This window comes from Canis lupus, unplaced genomic scaffold (genome assembly GCF_048164855.1).
Source record: "Canis lupus baileyi unplaced genomic scaffold, mCanLup2.hap1 Scaffold_266, whole genome shotgun sequence".
Lineage (NCBI taxonomy): Eukaryota > Metazoa > Chordata > Mammalia > Carnivora > Canidae > Canis > Canis lupus.
In genome coordinates, this window is record NW_027326507.1 from 21559 (window position 1) to 42551 (window position 20993).

General features: G+C 40.2%; 1 long non-coding RNA gene across 2 annotated transcripts; it reads left to right on the forward strand.

Annotated features, from left to right (window-relative positions):
* Positions 1–5366: 5366 nt before the first annotated feature.
* On the forward strand, positions 5367–7226 carry LOC140629800 (uncharacterized). Of its 2 annotated transcripts, none has more exons than XR_012027620.1 (3): positions 5367–5967; positions 6384–6532; positions 7012–7226. It is a non-coding gene; the product is annotated as an uncharacterized lncRNA (long non-coding RNA). The 2 variants fall into 2 exon arrangements; XR_012027621.1 differs by having other exon boundaries at positions 5368–5831.
* Positions 7227–20993: the final 13767 nt, after the last annotated feature.

Sequence of the window (20993 nt, forward strand, 5' to 3'; positions counted from 1 at the left end):
ATTTACTAGGAATGTGTAAGAGTGCCTATATCACTGACCTTCATTGCTGTCATTTATTTCATTTTATTAACCTAGTGTATTTGTCTGGGTTTTCCAGAAAAACATAACCTGTAAGATGTGTTTGTATGCAAAGAGAATCTTAAAGGAATTGGCTCATGTGATTCTGGGGGGTGGGAGTGGATCCCCAAACTTCAGGTCAGGTTGTCAGGCTGAAGACTCAGGAAGAGCTGACGTCGAATCTAGAAGCCAAAGGCAGTCTGGAGACAGAATTTCTTCCTTCTAAAAGGATCTCAGTCTTCATTCTTAAAGCCTTTACGTTTTTGGATGAAGTTCAGTCCCATTGTGAAGAATAAGGTGCTTTACTCAGAGTCTACTCATGTAAATGTAAACCACATCGAAAAATACCTCACAGCAACATCTAGACTGGTATTTGACCAAATGACTGGGCACTATAGCCTAGCCAAGTTGACACATACAATTAACCATCACATCTGTGGTCCAAATAGAGTTTATACTATTTGATAGAAGGCCATGTTCTTTCTTTCCAGTTTTTTCTCTGTTCAGTACCATCTGTTTCTATGAAAACACACTGACTTATTTAGGACTTTTATGTATACTGTGAGTTTTCTGTTGTAAACACAAAGATTATCTTAATCTAGTTTTGGAATAAAACATTTAAGATCTCCATCAAGTGATGCTGAGAAAAAAATCTGGGTTTGGGCTTTATGCAGATGTGACTTAGGAATATTCCCCTACCACGTTACAACTGTATTAATTTGGTTTGGATAGCTAAACCCTTTCCTTCTTAATTTGCTCAACTAAAAAGTAGGGAGAATCATACCCATTTTCCAGTAACTTGTTAAGTTCTAACTGGGGAAACATTTCTGAAATTCTAGTACAGCATCTAGTATATGAAAGGCCATCTATATGATCAGTACAAAAAAACCTTCCCTGTCTCTGAACATTTAGTAGTTCCACTCGTAGCAATTTTCCTCCTAGAAGACTTAAACATTTTTTCCATTTTAAGTATAAGCCTCATTTCCCTTCTATTTCATGAAGTATTGCATTTTAACCACTGATAGATAAATTAGATGATTTTAAATTAATATTTTACTCATTTATCTAACAAATATTTATTAAATGTCTATTAAATCCCAAGGATTGTTCTGGGTGCTGGAGATTTAACAGTGAAGACGATAGATAAATTCCTTGCCCTTTTAGCTTGGATATTAGTGGGAGAGACTCTCAAAGAAAGAAATCAATAAGCATAAAATCACACTACAAGTAATATCATATTAGTCAGGGTAGGCTAAGTGATGCTGTGGTAAGTCACTAAATCTCATTAGCATAATTACAACAAAAGTTTATTTCTTGCTCGTGACAAGTCAGTGGCTGGTTCAGGTGACTATTTGAAGCAGCTATTCTAAGCCTTCCAATATGCTTCCTCCATCTAAGCACATGCTTCCATCAGGGAAGAGTGGACCAGTGAATCAAACAGCAACAGTTAAAAGATTCTACATGCATCACTTTTGCTTCATATTTTTATTGGCCATAGCAAGTCACATTGTCATGCCTAATTTCAATGAAGAGGAGAAATGTGACTCTTGGTAATCCTAGTGGTAAAGGAGAAACATATGTGACTACCACAGTATTAAGTATATAAAAAACAAGAGAATAAATAAGTATTTTTAAAAAGATAATAAAACAAAATAAACATAAGTTTTCAAGTATATCATTGTTTAAATTTATAATAAAATATGTATTTAAAAAATTGGGTCAACTTAAAGTTATTTAATAACAATTATTAAAATTTAGTATTTAGATAAGAGGAAAGGCATTTAGGTCATTTATGAATGACTGATGTTTAATAGATATGGAGATGTTAAGTCTACTTGAGGACAAGGGTGATGGTTTTTATATTGCTATTCTTGGTTATTTAGGCACATACAAGATGCTCAGTAAAACTTCGTTGAAGTTAATAATGTTCATTGTTTTAAATTATTCTTCTCCATTTGGTTGACTGTCTTAAAATATAGTCCATTATAATTTTGCTCAGAAGCAAGGCCAATTTTCATTGTTTTTATCTACATTAAAATTTTACATTTAATTATAGTTTAAATTTGGACCACAAATGCTTGAATCACTAGTGGTCTCTTTCTCCTAGTTTGTCTCGGGTATGTTCCTAAACCATGGGTATGTCCAGTAGGACAAAAGACTACTACTTTACTGTTGGAGTTTGTGATCTACCATCTTGTCTTCTAAAAACAACAACAACAACAACAACAACAACAACAACATTTACCTTTAATATCTGTTTGGCAACTGCTGTGTTGAAGAGATTTCACAAATTTGAATAAAGAGGGCAACAAATACCGAGTGGCAGTTTTGTTTGTTTTAATTTATTCATGATCATGAATGTAAGAATAGTATACTTGCTTTCAAAGATAGCATATGATGATGATGGTGATGATGATGGTGATGATGATGATGATGATGATGCCTCTCTCTCTATTGTTCTTTCCTTTTGCTTTTGACTAAGTCTTTGTCATTTAAAAAATAAATCAGCCAAAGAGAGGACCCAGTTATTCTTTGACTGGATAGATCAAGAGCAAACCAGAAGAGAATCTCTGTCTCTACCCAACTGAACCTCGTTTCGGTACCGTCACTTCTCTATTTATGGATGGTATGTCTGAGATGTTGTCTCTATCCTAGAAACCAAGAACTTGTCTTAAATCAGTGCCTCTCCAGTCTGTGCCATGAATCCCGTGAATCTGTAAGAGTCCATGCCCTTTGATGAGTTTGCTGCTCTTGGATTTGTACAAAATTTGTTTGTTACTTGGCAAATGGGACACAGCTGGCTTCTGATTTAGAGAGTGTTTTAAATTAGTTACCTCCTACCTTAACTTGATCATTTAAATGGAAAGCACTATGGCTCCAACAGAGTAGACATGATATAAAAACCATTTCCGACACGAGTATCTTGCCTCCTCAGTTGTGATGGCTACTGGTATCTCTGAAGGAAAATAAATAATAAACAAACAAACAAATAAATAATAAATAAATAAATAAATAAATAAATAAATAAAACACAGGTTCTGCGATTCTCACAAGTGGTAAACTGTCTTTGCATTATTTAAGAAAAGCTTTAAGTGTTCGATGAATGTGCTTAGACTAATGACAGTTGATGCCAAGAATATAGCAATAATCCAATACCATTTTGTAAAGTGGCAATTTGTGTAGAAATTGCAGAAAGCATCAACACATGCTGGGAACTTTACATATAAGTGAGCTATAGCGTGGGTGAAGGAGTTATTTATTTGGTCTTTCATTTGTAAATAAGACACTAATCTTTTCCTTCCAAGGAGTAGCTAGGCCAGTTATTAGTAAAAGAATATTGATAGCCTTTGCTCATCATGGCAAAATTGAGGATCCTGACCTTAAAAGTCTTAGTATTTGGAGGAGCCTTAATAAGTCATTTAGGAGAACAGCATTCCATAGTTGAAGATGGCTAGATCTATAATCAAAATATTTGGGTAGAGTCCAGGCTATACTATTACCTGTCAGCAATTTAGCTTTCCTCATCAAGGCTTATATGATCTGGTCTAGGGAACCTCTCTAGTCTTGTTTGATAGTCTTTACTTCTTACTTGCTCCATTTCAGTCCCTATGCCATTTCTCACACATTTCAAAAGAAGTGTTCTTGCTGCCAGGCCTTCTGTTCTTCCTGTTCTTTCTGCCTGGGATGATCTTCCCCCAGAGACAAGCTGACATTTATTGGGCAGATCCAGTATGTTCCAAGGGGTTATAAATGCTTTGCATGTTTGTTGTGGTGAATTTTCATGATAACCGTATGAAGTGTGTAGTGACACTGGATGGATGAGAAAGGAGGCAGAGTGATCTGGCAAAGGCAGGATTGGAACGAAGGCCTTGGCTCTCACAAGAAGTGCTCTCATAGTACACAACACCCAGGGTGTGGTTCCCACTCTTCCTTTAACCTCAGAGCTCTTTCTTGGTGAGCATTTCCTGACTATCTTATTTAAAGTGGAATTCCTGTGACTCTTTCTGTTTACTTAGCTTTATATTTATGAACAGTACTACATATTACCTGATTGATAATGCCTGTTTACTTGCTTACTTCTTTGCTTATCTCCCTCACTAGAATATATATTCTATGAGGGATGGACATTGTTCTGATCCGTGTTACCACTCTATCCCCTGCATCCAGAAGTGTACTGAAATGTACTGAGAGAGGATACGAATTGAGTTAGAATTTTTATCGGGTTTAAGGTATCTTACTCTTCAAACACTTGCAGAGCACCATTTTGTGTCAGATTCCATGACAGTTTGTGGAAATAGGAACGTGAATGAGAATGATGGGGACTCCTACTTTTCTGCTTTTCCTGATGCTTTTCCGGCATCCTAGAAGAAACAAACATGCAATTAACAGACAGTTGCCCAGGATAAGCATCCTTTTAGGGCAAATATAAGGTGCAGCAGGGAAAGGAGGCTTTAGGGAAAGCTATTCCGAGGGGTGATATCCGTGTTGAGAGCTGAAGGATGGGCTGAATGGGGATGCAAGACCATTTGGGGCAGAGCAGATGACAGAAGTCCCTGAGAGGGCACATTCCAGTTTATTATTTTTTTAAAGATTTTATTTATAGAGACAGAGAGAGAGGGGCAGAGAGACACAGGCAGAGGGAGAAGCAGGCTCCATGCAGGGAGCCCGGCGTGAGACTCGATCCCGGAACTCCAGATTCAGGCCCTGGGCTGAAGGCAGGTGCCAAACCGCTGAGCCACCCAGGGATCCTCCGCACATTCCACTTTAAAAGCAGTTCACTGTGACTCAGATATAGACTACGAGGGCCAGAGTTTACTGTCTGAGGCTGGAGAATAAAGTTGGGTTTTCAAGGGTCTTGAAAACTATTCCAAGAAGCCAAGACTTTATTGTCTGAGCATTGAGATGCCACTGAATGATTTTTAAATCAATGTAGTTTTGATTTAGTATCTGATTCCGTTTACCACCTTCAGCCACATAAGTTGGCAGCATTTCCACTTTCTGGATGGGACGAATAAGGCCCAGAAGAACACATTTCAATGTTGGTGGAATTGATTTAATTCTCTTAATGACAGTGATATCAGGGCTTCTAACTCCTACCTTCCCACCCTCTCTCCTTCCTTCTTTCTGGTTGTTATTCTTGTCAAACATAAAGCTATTTATCCACCATCCTTAACTTTTTCCAAGGAATATCCATGCACTCACACAGCTTCTAATAACCAGACCCCTGAGTGAAAGCCAGTGACCTCACGGGCGGCAGGGCTTGTTTGTGGCTGGATACCATATTGTGCACCGGGCTGGAATTCTCTGTTCTTCCTCACTAGGAAGCTGGATTTGTACCAGGAACCTCTTATCTGAAAAGGCAGCTCTAGGCTGGGGAGAACAGAGCTGGTTTGACGAAGTGGAGAGGCGCTCAATGTTGGTCTGGCCACGCTTTGGGCATGCGTGAGCGCTCACAGCAAAACACAGCTGGCATGTCTAATTTTAGCCTTGACTGCCTTGAAAAGGGACCCTTAAAGGAAATATATTTTCGCTGAAACCATTTGTATTATAATGTAACAGCCGACAGACATGTCAGAATATTACTTATTATTGGTGGGGAAAAACTCTGTCAGGTAATTGTGCTTTTTTTTGTGATGACATCGGGAAAGTGATTAAAGCATCCCTGAATCAAAATCATCATAGATAGACAGTGAGAGAACCAGAGCTTTTATTTATGAAGACGCCTGTAAACCTAATGGGATACCTCCTTTGATGCTTACAAAACGGATGTAAGGGTAAGAATGATCATTTCGGCTATGGCAAGTGGGTCCTTGTGATCTGACGATGCAGGGCTTGCTAATAGTAGTCCTGGCATAGACTCTCAAATTTCTTCAATGCTTAGCATCCTCCGTGTCGTCCGAGAAGTAAAAGGTTAGTTTCTGGACCGGGTCTTGGATTCATCTGGCTTTCGTATGTTAACAGGTTCTGAAAGCATCTGGGACACACTTGTTCCATTTTAACCAGCACGGGTCGTCCGTCTGCTTTTATTTTTGTCTTTCTCTTCCTTCCTCCCTTCGTCCTCTCTTCCCTCCCGTGGTCTTCTGTGTTTGCTTTAGCAGTGTGGCTTACCTTGCCACTTGGCAAGAAAAAAAAGGCAGCTCTTGTGTGGGGTAGATGGAGGGAAGGATAAGAAATAATCCACCGCCCGAATTTGAGTTCCCTGGGTTCAGTTCCAGCGGCAGCAGCTTTGCTGCAAAAATTGCTTTGCTGTTCGAGATAGCCAGCAGAGGGAATCAGGACTTTGCTTGCAGCAGGGGTTGAAGCAGGCTTTTTTTTTTTTCTTGGAGGAAATACTGCAGCTTTCTGGACTGCATACCCTGCTCCCTGGAGAGGTTCCACCCACCAGCTGGAAGGAGAGGAAGTGAATGAAAGGACAGGAGGAGCCCGAACACCATGTCACTCTGGAAGGGAGACAGCAGCAACCAGGCTGTGCAAGGTTGTTTTGTTTTGTTTTCTTTTCCCCTTTCTCTTTCTTTTTTTTTTTTCTTTTTCATTTTTTTGTTTTCTTTCTTTCTTTCTTCTTTCTTTTTTTCCCTTTTTCTTTAAGGTGGGGAAAGAGACAAACAGGAGACAGGAAGCTGATCTGCAAGGATTCGGAGTTGTGCTAAAAAGACTTTGATTTTTTTCTTCTCTCCCTCTTTACAAACGCTGGCAATTGACATCACTACAGACAGCCTGGGTAGAGAACAAAGTGCCTCATCCCAAGTGGACCCTGGCAGCTGGGGGAAGGAAGGCAGGATCTGGGAAGGCTGTGTGTGTGTGTGTGTGTGTGCGCGCGTGTGTGTGTGCGTGTGTTGTTCTACCAATACCTTTCCTTTTTTCTTTCTTTCTTTCTTTCTTTCTTTCTTTCTTTCTTTCTTTCTTTCTATTTTTTTGGTGTGTTTCTTTTTTAAATTCCTGCCGTGTTGGAACTAGTGAGTGGTGGAAGACGAAGGATCTCTGAAGCCTCATCAGTCATCGGGACCATCAGGAATAGTGGTTTAAGAGGACGCTCGGCCTGGGGCACCATACCGTGTCATCGAGTTCCCTGCCTCGGAGATAAAGATTCCAGCTACATGGGTAAACGCCTGGATCAGCCACAAATGTACCCCCAGTACACTTACTACTATCCTCACTGTCTCTAAACCAAGGTATGGCTCGACCCACAGTCTGGCAAGCAGTGTGTATCCTGCACTTGGGATGGGAAACAGGCATGTGGATTATTATTTACCTCCCCTTTCCCATCACCTCTTCCTGCTTCTTTGAAATTAGTAACATAGCAATGGAGTTAATGAGGCAGAGGAGAATATGAGAAGAAAGCAAGCCCTGGGATTGTGGTTTTTCTCTTCTAGCAGAGATAATAGTTTCGCTCGTGTTCCTTTGTTGTTATTTGGCAACATAAAGATGTTCCTGATATCCGTAGTAAAGTGCTTTGCAGATGGACAGGGTTGTTAGAAAGGAGATTGTGACAGTGATTATCAGGAACAACAACGATTTCAGAGGCTTTTCTGGTGAGCTGTTCTTTGTGGCTCTGAAAGGGTTTTTCTCACTGGATAGGATGCACCAGGGTGGGGGCAACTCAGACTTTCAATCACAGAGTATAGAATGAAAGAAGGTGTGGGAAGGTATAGTACGACTAACTGACGTCCCGTAGAGTTTGTTTGGGTGTGCTTTTGTTTTTGTGTATTTGCCTTACATATTTTATTTTATATGGAGGGTGATCAAGACTCTAGAGACTGAAGTTTGGAGCCTTACAATAGATGTTCTTTACTTTTCGAAGCTCTGTTTTTCTGTGCTGGCTGCCATCAGGAGGCCTGTGGGTCTTGAAACGGGATGAAATATAACTGATGATAATTGGACACGAATTGGTTAAATACTTTAGTCTTGGGATCCCTGGGTGGCGCAGTGGTTTGGCGCCTGCCTTTGGCCCAGGGCGCAATCCTGGAGACCTGGGATCAAATCCCACGTTGGGCTCCCGGTGCATGGAGCCTGCTTCTCCCTCTGCCTATGTCTCTGCCTCTCTCTCTCTCTCTCTCTGTGTGACTATCATAAATAAATTTTAAAAAAATTAAAAATAAATAAAAAATAAAACTCTCTGTGTGTGTGTGTGTGTGTGTGTGTGTGTATCTGTCTCAACCAGAGCATTAGATGGGAGCTCCAAGTCACATGGTAATGTACTTCTTAAGTTATTGTTGAATAATTACATTACCTTATTTCCTTGTAGCTTTTAGATATGCTTTTATGAGTATTTCTGGCACTCAAGATAAATTTTAATCAGAATTGAAACACATTTTATTAATTAGATAGTATTACAAGTTATAGGATGTGTCTTAAGTTGGGACTTGCCTTTTATTTCATAGTAGAGAGATAGATACTGTTCAGATTTCAAGACATACACAGCTACACAGTGCATCCTGGAAAATGAAGGTCTTGCCTACAGGGAAATAGGTGAAAAAGAAAATATGACCTCCTTAGACTTACTGTGGGCATCAGAGTTATGACAGAAAGATGACTACACAGGATTAGGTCCCATTGGCTTCTATTCTTTTTTTTTTAATTTATTTTTTATTGGTGTTCAATTTACTAACATACAGAATAACCCCCAGTGCCCGTCACCCATTCACTCCCACCCCCCGCCCTCCTCCCCTTCTACCACCCCTAGTTCGTTTCCCAGAGTTAGCAGTCTTTACGTTCTGTCTCCCTTTCTGATATTTCCCACACATTTCTTCTCCCTTCCCTTATATTCCCTTTCACTATTATTTATATTCCCCAAATGAATGAGAACATATAATGTTTGTCCTTCTCTGATTGACTTACTTCACTCAGCATAATACCCTCCAGTTCCATCCACGTTGAAGCAAATGGTGGGTATTTGTCATCTCTAATAGCTGAGGAATATTCCATTGTATACATAGACCACATCTTCTTTATCCATTCATCTTTCGTTGGACACCGAGGCTCCTTCCACAGTTTGGCTATCGTGGCCATTGCTGCTAGAAACATCGGGGTGCAGGTGTCCCGGCGTTTCATTGCATTTGTATCTTTGGGGTAAATCCCCAACAGTGCAATTGCTGGGTCGTAGGGCAGGTATATTTTTAACTGTTTGAGGAACCTCCACACAGGTTTCCAGAGTGGCTGCACCAGTTCACATTCCCACCAACAGTGTAAGAGGGTTCCCTTTTCTCCACATCCTCTCCAACATTTGTTGTTTCCTGCCTTGTTAATTTTCCCCAATCTCACTGGTGTGAGGTGGTCTCTCAAGATAAGAAGCTTTTGCACAGCAAAGGATACAGTCAACAAAACTCAGAGACAACCTACAGAATGGGAGAAGATATTTGCAAATGACATATCAGATAAAGGGCTAGTTTCCAAGATCTATAAAGAACTTATTAAACTCAACACCAAAGAAAGAAACAATCCAATCATGAAATGGGCAAAAGACATGAACAGAAATCTCACAGAGGAAGACATAGACATGGCCAACATGCACATGAGAAAATGCTCTGCATCACTTGCCATCAGGCTTCTATTCTGATGCAGCTCAATCAATGTTTAGCAATGGAATGCCTGCTTTTTAGGCACTGTGTCTAGGCTCAGAGGAACGAACAATGAATATACATAAACTCGGGGATCCCTGGGTGGCGCAGCGGTTTAGCGCCTGCCTTTGGCCCAGGGCGCGATCCCGGAGACCCGGGATCGAGTCCCACGTCGGGCTCTCTGCATGGAGCCTGCTTCTCCCTCTGCCTGTGTCTCTGCATCTCTCTCTCTCTCTCTCTCTCTCTCTCTTGTGTGACTATCATAAATAAATTAAAAAAAGAAATCAATCTAAAAAAACATAAACTCTAGTCTCATAGGATTTACTCTCTATTTAGGAGAAAGATAGTAAACACCTACATACCATGTCAGGTGGTTATAAGTGCCAAATATGTGGAAAGTAGGGTAATAGGCTACAGAGTGAAGTGAAGGTACTATGTTATGTAAGAGGATCAAGGAAAGCCTCTTTAATAAGGTGGCATATGGGTAAGAAAACTATAAGAAGCAAGGAATTAAGCCCTGAGGCTATCTAGAGAAAGCTTGTTTCAGGCAGCGGGAAGTCAAGTGCAAAGGCTCCCAAGTGTAAGTATCCTGGCTTCCTGGAGAGACAGCAGGGAGGCCAGTGTGAGTGTAACAGAGTGAGGAAGGTGAGCAAGGTAGGAGGGTCACAGTGGGTCTTGAATCCTTTCTTGCCTGCCATACTACCATTACTACTTTGGTCTTATAGATCGTGAAGATGATTATATCTTTCAGAACTGCCTTTTAGAACAGAAATGCCCCCAAGGAGAGCAAGACCTTAAACTCATTATCATTATGATGTTAATTTTTCAGTTAACTTTTTAGAGATTCATGGATAACCAGCACACATTTGATTAAAAAGGAGTGTCTAGCTGGTAAATTAAGGAAGGACAATGTTATCGGGGAAGAGAGCGTGATAATGTAGGTGAGAAGATAACGAAACAAGTTTAATTTATATTGGAGACAATTGCTTCTTGCCTCCCTGAATATAGTTCCTCTTTAAGTCCCCCTTTCTTTTCAGGAGGACTCCACTTCTTGTCCACAGCACATGTTCCATTCTCCAGCCATATGCCGCTGTTTGCTTGGAGCCAATGATCTTTTGCCTAGGCTCAGAGGGAGGTGTGTCTTACGTAGTCTAAACCAATCATTACCCTTCCATCTGCATCAGTGAATGAGTTGGGAAATTGCACGTGACCCGTTTTGTCCAATGAACTGTGAGGAGCAGACTGTTGGGGGCAGGAGCCTTTAGTAAGATTTCTTACATTTTTAAAAGATACCAGAGGAAGAAGAAACCACTTGAGGTGGGCGATTATAACGTGGCCAACACTGCTGTGGTCATCTTGTGACCATGAGGCTAGATATCAACACACAGAAGGTGGCTTGTCATGGTCATGTGGATGACCCAGACACTGCCCACTGATGGATATCTGGCCCTTGTTGCAGAAAGGAATCCCAGAATCCACACTGAGGGGGGGGGGCGGATTTCAAAACATGTATATATGAAATATATATAAATATAAGGTTATACATAACAAACATTAAAAAACCTTATACATCCCTAACAGAGAATTACAAAATATTATGATTATATATTATGCCCCCATTAAGTGCTGTGTTCAAAGAAAATGTTCATGGTATGTTGTCAGAAGAAGGAAGTGCACAGAAATACAATATTTTTTTCTAGATCTCACATATATGGACAGAGGGACAACACAGAGAAAGAGAGAAATATATATTCATTATTCATAGGAAAAACTAGAAACAAATAGAGCAAATATTAATAGCTGTTACCTCTGTGTGATAGGATCAGATAGGATCAGAGATGTATTTTTTTAAGTGCAGCTTTTATTTATTTATTTTTAATTTTTTTCATTTTTATTTATTTATGATAGTCACACACACACAGAGAGAGAGGCAGAGACACAGACAGAGGGAGAAGCAGGCTCCATGAACTGGGAGCCCGATGTGGGATTCGATCCCGGGTCTCCAGGATCGCGCCCTGGGCCAAAGGCAGGCGCTAAACTGCTGCGCCACCCAGGGATCCCAAGAGATGTATGTTTAATGTAATTTTTATACAATTGTTTTAATGCAATTTTGCATTTTATAGTGAGAAAGTAGAGCTTTTACAGTCTTATAAAAAATCATCAATTTTATGAGAATCAAAGGATGATCCATATCCCTCATGGGTCTTCTCTAATACTACTTTTAAGGTACTACAGTCCTTTCCATGAACTGAAAGACTGGTCCCTCAGCTCACCTTAGGCCCACTCTGGCTACTATATTAGGCACTGGCCTCAATTTGCCCTTAAAGAAGCCAGAGGTCTAAACACCGGTGTCTTCAAAACTGCTGAGAATTCCCTGCATTTCTCTATCTAGTGTGGCCAACAGGGTAGCCCTCCAGTGAGTATGAGGCAGTCAACTCAAAGATGGCTTGGCCCTCTTCTGTGGCAGCCCGCCCTTGGCTTCATGACGTGCATAGTCATTACATGGTGGACCCAAGTCTTCATCAGGCTGTATTCTTAGGTTAGGACACTACCCATTGATGATCTACACTAAACAGGGATGGCAGAGACAGGTGCTACTGCAAATATGTTTTTTCCAAGGGCCAAGAGAGCAAAAGACTTAAGCATGCAAGTGGCATTGCTAAGGTTGCTGCATAGTACAAATTAGGATTCAAGTCAGCTTGAGTCATACAGAGGCTTGGGGCCTCTAAGCTAATTTATGATGACCTGCAGAGGCTAAAATGAGGCAGAATCTGGACTGTCCTACTAATTATGAGACTCTGGGAATGCCTCTTGAGCCATTGGTAAGGTAAGATATTTAGAGCTAAACTAATATGGTTAGAATACATCAAGGCACAATCTTAGTTCTCCTCCTTTTTCCTGGCATAAATATAGCATATAATCTGTCAGCCTATATATATATCAGAGTGGTCTTGGTGTATGGCTTATCTGTCCTATGATAGGGAAAGAAAATGAATGGTGGGGGAATAGGTACTCTATGTGTTCATATGTGGATAGTCTGCTGGTGTGACTGTCAGCATGGTGATGTCCTAAGTCATTAGAGTCTGGGTTCCCCCAAATTCGGAGCCTGAGGCAAGGGGGCAGATAGTCCATTTGAGAGGTGATTCCCTGAAGCAGGAGCAAGGGAGTGGGAAGATGGGAAGGAGAAATGTCCAATACAATGGTGTGTTATCAAGGTCACAGAGAAAAAGATTACAGAAAAAGAAAAAAAAAACTGAGGTTGGTCAGTGGGATTCAGTTTTATGGAGATATGCAGAGAAGGTATGGAAGGACTTCCAGGATTGTCTGCCTGAAGTCTGGAAGGCAGGAGCATTTCTCTACTAGCCCCTATCTTCCACTGGTTTACTGTTGGTTTGGTGCACTCGCCTTGAATCTGCAGACCAGCATCTCTGGCAGTCACCTCTGAGAGATGGTATTGGTCGTTTGCAAGGTGAGCCTATGCTTGCACGTAACTGTTCCTAGAGCTCAGGTAGCCAAGGGATGTGACTTTGGGGCCACCAATGTTCCCGGAGTTTTAAGGTGTACCTTAAAAAACTATACCTTGACCTGCAGTCCTTAAATTGCATTTTGGGTCTTAGAGCTAAAGATTAAATAGGTTTGTCTACGTAGTCTATATTTTAATCCATTAGTTAAGTACCTACTATGTTCTAGGTGCCAGGGAAACAGAAACGGATAGGATACCTTCTAAGATTCCAGTTTGTTACAGGAGATAAGCTCTTTACAGTTAAATGTATTACCTACTCAAATAAGATATGCATAGAATGCCTAACATGGTATTTTTGTGGGGAAAGCTGTTTTTATTCCCAACTAAAAAGGACCCTCCAGAGGGAGGTAAGAGTTGGTATACCCAAACACACACACCCCTATACGTGCATGGAAGGATGTGTGCACATACCCATGTGCCCCCGTGTGTACATGTATTTGTGTGTAAAATTCTTTGAGAAAAGGAATGATTGCTTTATGTGAATTATTTATCCTTATTGTCAACATTCAAATCTAGAAGCATTGTAAGATTCACGGAATGCAAAATGATCACACAATAGATTGGTTTTAGTGAGCATGTATTTTCTTTTCCATTCATATTGATGCTTTGGATGCTTTTATATTTTTGGTTCTGCGAAAGTTATGTTCATTGAGAAAAATAAAAATAAAAAGCATCCAAGAGGCTCATTCCTATGTTAGAATTTGTATTCAGCTGAAGAAAACCTTTGCACCTGCCACTAAAATGTATCCACTTCTGGGGTGGAATGCACCAGGTGTTCCCCAGCCTCCATCGGCACGCCAGGCAGTTCAGGACCGAGAAGGAGGCACCATATCCCAGGCAGGTTAAACTGGTGGGGAAATTTCAAGTCGACAGAATGCAATTACCCAAATTGAAATTAGGCCAGGGGCATATCAGGAGGCCCTTCCCATCTGTTGGGTAAAAGGATCACCAGATATTTAACAAGGGCAAGTGGTCAGGATCTCAGTTCTAGGAGTCACTTAAAAAGCAGGCACTTAAAAATGCTAAAGGAAAACTGTACCTGGCATAAAAATCATATCCCTTCACTGGAAAATAAATAACATTAGGCCTTGAGAAGATCAGCCTTTTTCTGCTCTGGGAGGAAAGAAATGTTTATGGATGGGGTGGTTAAATATTTCTACATCAGCTTCTCTTAGCAAGGACATGGTATAATGGACAATTGGTTATCCTGGGTTTGACAAAAAGAGATTTCCCAAACCAAACATATTGAATCGAATACATTTATCCCTGGTCAAAATGGATAGATCCTCCCATTAAGACCTTACAGAATAACACTGTTTAATTTTTCCAGGGACCTTGACACAACATTGTTTCTTTACCAGGAAACTAATTTTTAAAGTTTTCAGCAAAAATAAGTAAGCTGGATCTGGACACCAGATCCCATTTCAGAACCACCTTTGGTTTCCCATTGTCAAAACCACCAGATCCACAGGTCCACATTAGCACAGTGGTCCCTGACTGTTTCCCTCTCTCTGGACACCTGTGTACCTTTCTCTCAGGAGGGGAGAGAAAACTCTGTCTTAATCTTAAAATCAGAATGAACTCAAGCATTGGCATGAGCCTCCCACCCCCTAGTCAGAGAGAGATGAAGAATGGGCATCTGACCCCAGATGGTTGGATGGCATTCTAGGACATTGAGAAATAGACGGGCTTCCCTATGGCCCTTTTAATAATATGTCCTCCTTTATAGACCAAGAGAACTCAATGTTTTCAGCCTAAGGTCTGGGAGGGGAGGAAGAAAGAGGCATCTCTGGGCGAGATGTCTCCTTTTCCAGATGCTGCTTTTTTGGAGACTTGCTGACACTGGGTTCCTATGGGCCACTCCCCAAAGCAAGGTACCAGGGAGTCTCTTCTCTGTGCCTTCCCTGGGAGGGACTGTTTAATGCCATGCAGCTAATCCTGACAAGCTCTCAATTCTCTTTCCTACTGAATTTGGAGAGGAAGGAAAAGAGATGAGCTGGTAAGGGGTCTTATTCAGCATTGTTATTTTTTTCCTTTGTTGGAGTGGTTCACTTTTAACTCTCTTTGCTAGCCAAGAGGTGACATCCTGGGGACCCTGACAGTACGGCCACTCCTGGAAGGGGTAAGGCAAGGTTAACTGACAAATTTAGCAAAGCTGCCCATTGGGGGGTTGGGGGAGAGCTACAGGCAGGCCATGTACACACTGAGTTACTTGCAGCGTCTCTGTCCCTCCTCCCCTGCACACACACATGTACCTGTCATTGCAGCAGTTAAGGTAGGAGAGCAGTAATCCAAAAGTCTAGGGATTTCACACTGGTTTCTCCCATTCTGCAATGCCAAGCCTTCCTGGACGGTCTCCTAAAAATGAGCTCAGTGTGACCTAATGGTCCATCCTAGTCATAAGTGACCATTGTTCTTAACTCTGAACAGGTGTAAACATTTGCTTGCACTTGCTGAATTCTGACCTGAGCTGCTTACCTTTTCTTTCTTTCTTTCTTTCTTTCTTTCTTTCTTTCTTTCTTTCTTTCTTTCTTTCTTTCTTCTTCTTCTTTCTTCTTCTTTCTTCTTCTTCTTCTTCTTCTTCTTCTTCTTCTTCTTCTTCTCCTCCTTCTCCTCCTCCTCCTCCCCCTCCCCCTCCTCCTCCTCCTCCTCCTCCTCCTCCTCCTCCTTCTTCTTCTTCTTCTTCTTCTTCTTCTTCTTCTTCTTCTTCTTCTTCTTTCTTCTTCTTCTCCTTCTCCTCCTCCTCCTTCTTCTTCTTCTTCTTCTTCTTCTTCTTCTTCTTCTTTCTTCTTCTTCTCCTTCTCCTCCTCCTTCTTCTTCTTCTTCTTCTTTCTTCTTCTTTCTTCTTCTTCTCCTTCTCCTCCTTCTTCTTCTTCTTCTTCTTCTTCTTCTTCTTCTTCTTCTTCTTCTTCTTTCTTCTTCTTCTCCTTCTCCTCCTCCTTCTTCTTCGTCGTCTTCTTCTTCTTCTTCTTCTTCTTCTTCTTCTTCTTCTTCTTTCTTCTACTTCTCCTCCTCCTCCTCCTTCTTCTTCTTCTTTTCTTCTTCTTCTTCTTCTTCTTCTTCTTCTTCTTCTTCTTCTTCTTCTTCTTCCTCTTTCTTCTTTTTTTTTCTAATTAGCCAGAACCAATTTCTTTGTTTTGTTTTCTATCTTGATAATTTGTGAATAACAAAGTTTTTTTCTCACAGAGGAAAACAGAGAGAGGAGTTATTAGTTAATGTTGATCCAGAACTCTGCAAATGTTAAAACTTGACATTATTATTTAGAGGTTTGGTTTGTACTAATTACCTCTTAGTTTTACTAGCCCTATATAACAAGCTACCTTCTGCAAATTTTATGGGAAAGCCAGTTTTCTGAAAGGATGAAAGTTGTTGGAGCACGGAATGAAATAGGTGCTAAGTTTTATTTTCCACTAAATAATTCTCCTCAAGGTGGGTAAACTTTCAGTAGTTAAATTGCTAAAAATGAAGATTCTACACTACAAGAGCAGATCTTCAGGAGACAATTATATGTCTGTGTTCATAGCATTTATGAGTGTCAGTAAACAGTCAGTACATTTATGTTCCCCCCATTACCTTCGGTCATAAACTTCCTTAAAGAAAAACGAATAATTATGTTTCCTGACTGCAGAATGAGCATCAACATTCAAATACTGAAAGCCCTGGGTGGGATGGATGGTACACCTAGACTTCCAGGGATTGAGCTGTTTTCGAGGCATTGGCTAGAGTGTCAGGCTAACTGCTTGGTCTTGATTTAGTGCCATTCACAGAGATGTCATCTCTAGAAGGGAAATCATAATTTGTGTGGCTATTTTTGGACTTGGGGCCTCCCAGCCTACAGCTGTTGGGAATGGCTGGGCGTCACATAAAGCCCCTGGCTGAAGCATGTCAAGCTTGTGCTATTGGCCTGAAGCTCGCCATCCACCCCAGGGGCCAGCCAGTGTATCCCTGGAGCTAAAATGATGCGGTGTCATCGGAGTTTAACAAGCACATCCCGGCATCGTGGACTATTGGAGTTAGGAAACGACCTTAGATGACCTCATTACAACCTACATTTTACACAAGAGGCTTTGGCTGGGGAATCATTCTATCCAGGGTCCCAAGCAACAAGTCTCACATCTCCTGGCTTTGGGTTTGGTACTCTTAAATATTGTCCTTGGGGTCAGGAAGGTGACATAGGTTAGAGGGTAAGGAATAGATTTTTAAAAAGTGAGTTAGGAAGACAAGAAAAGTAAATCTGAGAGAATTGCATTTTTCCTTTGTAGTTCATATGAGTTTCATTATTCCTTGTATCTCAATCAGAAAACACATCGATGCAACTTCTCCACCACTAGAAATGTGCAAGTGGAAATGAAAGGAAATAAGACAATTGAATATTTTCTAGATCAGCACTTTTCAAACTGTCATGAAAGACAGGTTTTTGTTTATTTCTAATTGACCTCAGCTGATATCTCTGTAATGTGCGATAGAAATTACTAGAAAAAAATGAAGTGTAGACTTTCAAAATACAAGTCCAAACTTTTATTTCTTGGAGACAAGAGACATAAACTTCTGCTGACAAATTACTATATAGTTGCTAGACACTTATTCTTGATCGCAGTACACACTGATCATGGACACAGGAGAACTGCCTTGGTCTCTTTTTCTCTATTATTTTGTGCTTTTGTCTGGTTCTCTAGGTTGCAACTTTCTGATATCAGGGATAGGATCTAGGCATCTGTCATTTTTGATAGGTACTTTATTGCGTTGAATAACAACTTAAGAAAAAATTTAAATGTTTCCTCGTGTAAAAGGAAAAAAAAAAACAAGTTTACAATCATAAAAAAAAAAACCAAAAAACCCAGAGATCAGTGTATGGATTCTTCTTAAGAGACTTAAAATGGGGACATTTTTGGTTTACGTGGTTTGAGTGTAAAGAGGATTGAATATATTAAGCATTTCCGTTGTCATTAAGTTTGAACTTTCTACCAATTCTTATATCCTCTAAAAGACCTGTAGACCTTCTAAGTGCATCAATTAGGATTAAGTTTGTTAGCTTTAGGAAATAAAAAGTATGTAACACCCAGGTACATTTAAGTCTCAGATAAGCATTGAGTGCTTTTTAAAAGTATGGCCCAGATATTTCATGAGAAGTGCCATGTGCAATATTTGGGCGGGACATAATTTGTATTAAAAATGTATTAATCGGGATCCCTGGGTGGCTCAGCGGTTTGGCACCTGCCTTCGGCCCAGGGTGTGATCCTGGAGACCCGGGATCGAGTCTCACATCGGGCTCCCTGCATGGAGCCTGCTTCTCCCTCTGCCTGTGTCTCTGCCTCTCTCTCTCTGTCTGTGTCTCTCATGAATAAATAAATAAATAAATAAATAAATAAATAAATAAATAAAAATCTTTTTAAAAAATGTATTCATCGTTTGTCTGAAATTCAAGTTTAACTGGATATCTTGTATTTTATCCAGTAATTCTTCTTTTTTAATTTCTTTTTTAAAATTTTTTAATTGAAATATAGTTGACATACAATATTATGTTAGTTTTAGGTGTACAGCATAGTGATTCTAATTAGTAGTGAACTTTTAGCCTGGACTTCTGCAGATGTTTCTAGAGAGAAGGCTCAGCCCAGCCAATCAAATGTGGTCATATTGACCTACCTTGCTTAGCTTTTGGCAGCTGGAAGCTGAATAGTGAATACAAAGTAATGATATTCCTTTTAGGAAAATGTGTTTCTCATGTGACAAAGCAGCTACTCATCTGTCCTGACTTTGAGGCTGTTAGTTGGTGTTTTCTAAAGCTCTGGTTCACTGCTGGCAAAAGTCATGGCAGAAGGTGTGTTTGTAAGAAGGCCACAAGAATCTGCCAGCTACATGAAGACAAAGTTGGCTCAGTGGTCTGCAAATAGTGGAATTCTTTGCACGGAAATATACAAGGAGACAGTGATAGCCACCCCCCCAAAAAGAAAGAAAGAAAGAAAGAAAGAAAGAAAGAAAGAAAGAAAGAAAGAAATTCCCTGTTTCTACAGCATATTGTAAGCAAACTGATGTTTACAAATAAACTTATGAGAAAGAAATGCAAAAAAAAAAAAAGAGAAAGAAATGCAAAGGCAGAATTAGTGGATATTAAAAAAATTAATGTTTTAGGGATCCCTGGGTGGCGCAGCGGTTTGGCGCCTGCCTTTGGCCCAGGGTGCGATCCTGGAGACCCGGGATCGAATCCCACGTCGGGTTCCCTGCATGGAGCCTGCTTCTCCCTCTGCCTATGTCTCTGCCTCTCTCTCTCTCTCTCTCTCTGTGACTGTCATGAATAAATAAATAAAATCTTTAAAAAAAAAAATTAATGTTTTAGATACTTATGTAGGTTTACTGTAGTGTCTGCAAAGATATGTCCTTTGCCGTTGGTAGCTGTTTTTCTTTCTTTAAATGAGGATATTTGGTTATAGGCCTTAAATCAGAGTTTTGTCATTGTTAAATTATAGAATTTATGCTCCCAGTCTTTAAAGAAAGGTAAACTTTTCTTAAAGTGATGTTTGATTCAGGTAAGAAGGAAATGGCTATTTCAAGTGCACACACAATTTATTTTAATGTCATATCTGGGTGTTTTAAAATGTCCTGTCAGCTAACAACAACAACAACAACAACAAAAATCTTTTTTTTTTTAATTTTTTATTTATTTATTTACGATATTCACAGAGAGAGAGAGAGAGAGGCAGAGACACAGGCTCCATGCACCGGGAGCCCGACGTGGGATTCGATCCCGGGTCTCCAGGATCGCGCCCTGGGCCAAAGGCAGGCGCCAAACCGCTACGCCACCCAGGGATCCCCCAACAACAAAAATCTTAAGAATATACTTACCTAAGAGAATTCTTTAAAAATAATATTTATTTTAAATAATGAAATATATGCTCATTTTAAGACAAATTTGAAAAATGCTGGGATTTCTGGAAGGATAAGGAAAAAAAGTAAAATCACCAATAACACTATCATAGAGGAAACATTTCCACTATTGTTACTTCGATGTAGTTGTTCTATTGTCTTGTCTATGTGTTTTTAGTTCATAGTTGGAAACCTACTGTATATACAAGGTTGTATTCTGATTTTTTCTTTTTTAAAAAATATTTTATGTATTTATTCATGAGAGATAGAGAGAGAGACATAGGCAGAGGGAGAAGCAGGCTCCATGCAGGAAGCCCTATGTGGGACTTGATCCCAGGACCACAGGATCACCCCCTGAGTCAAAGACAGGCGCTCAACTGCTGAGCCACTCAGGTGTCCCTGTATTCTGATTTTTTCATTAACTATTTGACTTAAGCATTTCCCATATGTTAAAGTATTTCTTAAGTATCATTTTAATGGTTGAATCATACTCTGTACTGTGATTTACTTAACCAAACTAGAGTTGGATACTCAGAGTTCTCCAATTACCTATTCCTAAATGTCTAGTGATGATCTGTTTGGATTCCTAGAACCGAAATTACTGGGACTGACAAGGATGAAAAGTTTTAAGGCTATACATTTTGTTAAGCTCTATTAGAACCATTATAGATATTTACTAGGAATGTGTAAGAGTGCCTATATCACTGACCTTCATTGCTGTCATTTATTTCATTTTATTAACCTAGTGTATTTGTCTGGGTTTTCCAGAAAAACATAACCTGTAAGATGTGTTTGTATGCAAAGAGAATCTTAAAGGAATTGGCTCATGTGATTCTGGGGGGTGGGAGTGGATCCCCAAACTTCAGGTCAGGTTGTCAGGCTGAAGACTCAGGAAGAGCTGACGTCGAATCTAGAAGCCAAAGGCAGTCTGGAGACAGAATTTCTTCCTTCTAAAAGGATCTCAGTCTTCATTCTTAAAGCCTTTACGTTTTTGGATG